This window comes from Amblyomma maculatum, chromosome 1 (assembly GCF_055883805.1).
Source record: "Amblyomma maculatum isolate TAMU_Amacu chromosome 1, ASM5588380v1, whole genome shotgun sequence".
Taxonomy (NCBI): Eukaryota; Metazoa; Arthropoda; class Arachnida; order Ixodida; family Ixodidae; genus Amblyomma; species Amblyomma maculatum.
Window position 1 is genome coordinate 155395221 of NC_139344.1, and position 3964 is coordinate 155399184.

The 3964-nt window shown below is 48.0% G+C and overlaps 1 pseudogene; it reads left to right on the plus strand.

Moving 5' to 3' along the window:
• The first annotated feature begins 1130 nt into the window (after positions 1 to 1130).
• LOC146204690 (cytoskeleton-associated protein 5-like) lies at positions 1131 to 3739 on the plus strand (annotated as a pseudogene).
• The last annotated feature ends 225 nt before the right edge of the window (positions 3740 to 3964 follow it).

A 3964-nucleotide genomic window follows, 5' to 3' on the forward strand; every position in this document is an offset into this window, starting at 1 on the left:
ATATTGTCGACCATAAACCTTGACTGCTCATTGGAGGGTCAAATTCTAAAGTTAAAGCTCAGCTACTTTGGTCATCTGATGAGAAGAGAGGACGTCGCTGGAGAAAGATTTGACGTTGGGAAAGGTTGAGTGTCACCAGAGAAGGGGTAGGCAGTGAACGCGATGGTTAGATGGCATCCTCGAGGCGCTGCAGATGAAGTTATGTGATGTTAGGAAGATAGTGAGAGATCGGAAAGCATGGCGTGATATGGTCCATAGGGTCACGAAGAGTCGGACACGATTGAACGACTGAACTGAACTGAACTGAGAAGACTAGACCTGAAATTTACACCATCATTTCCATGATCATCACGCTTCCTTTTCCGTCTATAGGTGGTGTGCGCTTACCTTTGATCCCATAATCAACCCCTGCTCTCATCTCAACCGAGGCGAAATTTTGTCCGCGAGTAATGGTAAGCAGAGCTCTTCATTGTCATGTGGGCGTCGTAAAACCGGTATGTGATTCACGTCATAGATACAATATTGGAACAGGAAGATTTGTTAGTTCTTCCGAGTCTTGACTTTGCTTACAAGATCTATTTATTATTTTATTATTTCCTCTTGATTTCCGCTACCTTAACCACGAGGAACCTAACGGAGGAGCTGTGGGAGACCCAGCTGTCAAGCCCCAGCCTGGATCTCGTCACCGGGCTAGGGAGATGGCTCGGGACCATTATTCCAGGACTGAGTATAGGCTGCCTACCCGAGGAGCATATACCATGTATGTTCTCATTAGAAGTTTATCTCTCTCTTCATTTATTGATTACTATCCCTTTGGCCTCAAAATGATTTCAAGGATTTTTTAACCAACTGTATATCTTAAATTCACAAGATATCCTTACACAGCTTAAGTGGGTATCATGTATTTAATTCCTGGGCTGCACTGACCACTCACCAAGCCCCCACTGTGGGTGTGCACCATGCATACAGAGGCGAGAAGAAGAAGGCAGGAATCCTGATCGCCGCTCATGGGTATGTGCCTTGAGCTATGAAAGATAAAGAACGATTCCTTGTGCCCGGTAATTGATTGCCTCGGTGAGTTTGCAAAGAGACCTATTTTATGGTTTTTGTTTGGCTTCTGATGAAAGAGAATGGCTGATGAGGAGTACTTGAAGTTATCTATAGAAGGTCGTTGCCAAAACAAGTTGTGGAAGGCGCGTTTAAGCGGATACGAAGATGCTAAGAAGCTGTTTGCGTCAGTCACTGATCCCAAAAGCCCGGAGTTGAAGAAGTTTCTGCTTCTCATCAATAACTTTGTCACCGACGGTAATGCAGTGTGCCAGGTGAAGGGCCTGGAGGCTGTCCGGTCATTTGTAGATAATGCCTACCTTGCTGATTGTGTCTGCGGAGATGTCATTGCTGGGCTTGTCTCCAAGTGCATTGCAGCACCAAAACAAAAGACACGGGAGCTGGCAGAAGAGATAATTGTACTGTTTGTCGAAATCGAAAAACAGAAAATAGTTTTGGCAGAGCTTCTGAAAGGCCTCGACGAAAAAAACCCCAAGATAGTGTCCAGAAGCATGGCCACAATAAGAGAGTGCTTGCGTCTTTTTGGCACTCGTGTCATTGCGGTTAAGACACTCTTGAAGGTTCTTCGCAAGCTACTTCAGGACAGGGACAAGTATGTGCGGGAAGAAAGTAAACTCGCCACCGTTGAACTATACCACTGGATAGGTGATTCACTGAAACCCCTTCTGCAGTCACTGAAGCCGGTTCAAAGGTCAGAGCTTGATACGAATTCGCCAAAGTGGAGAAGGGAACGGCGACCCCAGAGCGCTACATTCGTTCTGAGCGCCAGCTGAAAAGAGTTCAGAAAGATGAGGCTCACTCAGATGAAAAGGACGTCGGTGAAGGGGGTAAACGGCGTGACGGCGATGCCGGAGACTCTGTGGATACACACGAGTTGCTGGAGGAAGCTGACATCCTCTCCAAGCTTCCCGACAACTCCTACGAGCAATGTGAGGCTAAAAAGTGGCGGGATAAAAAAGATGTGCTTGAAAAATTGCATGAACTGGTGAGCAACTACAAGATTGAAGCTCGCGATTATGCCGATCTCGTCAAAGTGCTGAAGAGGATGGTGGCCAAAGACAATAATGTCATAGTCATCGCACTGGCTACAAAGTGTCTGGCTGTGCTAGCAGCTGGCTTAAGGCAGAAGTTTCGCCCTTATGCCAATTCTTGTATACGTACATACTTTGAGAAGTTTAAGGAGATGAATGAGAACGTCGTCACCGCGCTCAGGGAAGCACTGGACTCTGCTTTTCAGGCTACTAACCTGGAAGCTATCTTGGAAGATGTCACAGCAGCTCTTGCCAACAAGAACCCCAAAATAAAAGGATAAACAACACAATTTCTGGTAAGCGTTTTTTCAAAGTCGACTCCTACTGTTCTTAACAAAAAGCTCCTGAAGGCCTAGGTGACATCACTACTGAAGACACTGAATGACGCTGACCCAGCTGTAAAAGAAGCTGCGAGCATGGCCCTGGGGACTGCGATGAAAGTAGTTGGGGAGCGAGCGATCATGCTATTCTTAGGTGACCTGGACAATCGAAAATTGGAAAAGGTTAGAGAGTGCTGTCAAAAGGCCGAAGTGATTGCTGCCCTACCTGAAAAGGCCACATGCAAGTCTTCAGCAGCAACAGAAGCAGCCTCAAATGTTTCTGCACAGGCGCAAAAACCCACGGCGTCTCCACCGCTTCCAAGCAACCATTCGGATGCAACACCGCCCGGTGGAAATGAGGCAGCCGTCGATGGCAGCGGCGGAAGGTGTCTGCTAAAGAGCAGTTCAAGGAGCAAGATGTCTCTCAAACCTGGGAGCTTCAGCAAGTCGTTCCGAAAGAGGCAAGTAGATACAACACCCCTGCTGTCTGCCAATAACCTGAAGGAACAGCGAATAGCCTACGAGAAGGCTCTGAAGCTGCTCAAGTGGAACTTTAGTTCCCCACGCGAGGAATTTTACCAGCAGCTGAAGGAGCAGAAGGTGGCTGCCAAATGGACCCCGTCACTTGTGGCCAACTGCTTCAGCGGGGACTTAAAAATGCACATCAAGGCTATCAACACGCTTCTCGCGTTTCTCAGCAAACCCGGAGGCGTGGAAGCTACCGTTGCCAACGTTGATCTCGTGCTGAAGTGGCTCACACTACGCTTCTTCGACACAAGTACGAGTTTGCTGCTGAGAGCGCTGGAGTATTCGCAAGCGCTCTTCCCAGCACTATCTGACGCAGGCTACACGGTGCACGACATCGAGGCGTCTTCCTTCTTGCCGTACCTCATCCTCAAGGCCGGCGATCCCAAGGTCACCGTGCGAAAGAGAGTGCATGACATCTTCCGAAATATATACAAGACCTTCCCAGGATACAAGGTGTTTAGCTACCTCATGCAGGGTTTGTCATCTAAGAATGCCGGCCAGCGTGCAGAGTGCTTGGAAGAACTGCGCTTCCTCTTCGAAGATATCGGTGTCCCAGTGTCGGAACCCACGCCAGCGGTCCTTCTCAAGGAGGTCGCCAGGCACATTTCTGATCGGGACAGTACAGTCAGGAATGCGGCACTGAACTGTGTGGTGCAGGCCTACTTCCGCGAGGACGAATGCGTATTCAAGTATATCGGTCAGCTGTCAAGGAAGGACAAGTCTCTCCTGGAGGAACGACTCAAGCGAACATCAGGCAGGCTCAAGCTGCCAATGTTGCCCCTTCAAGAGTAGAGGGATGTAACACTTCCGCAAAATTTCAGATGGAAAAAACCAGGAAAAAAACTGAAATTTTAAAACGTTAGCTATTTATTTCAATAAATATGTGCAGCTTCATTAAAACCGCACTCTTGTTTTCTCTTCTGGCGGCTCGTGCGTTGAGTGCGCCATTTTTACTTGATTAGAAAAAGATATGAGCGACGATTTCATGCTTCCAGACGGTTGCTGCAATATGTGTTG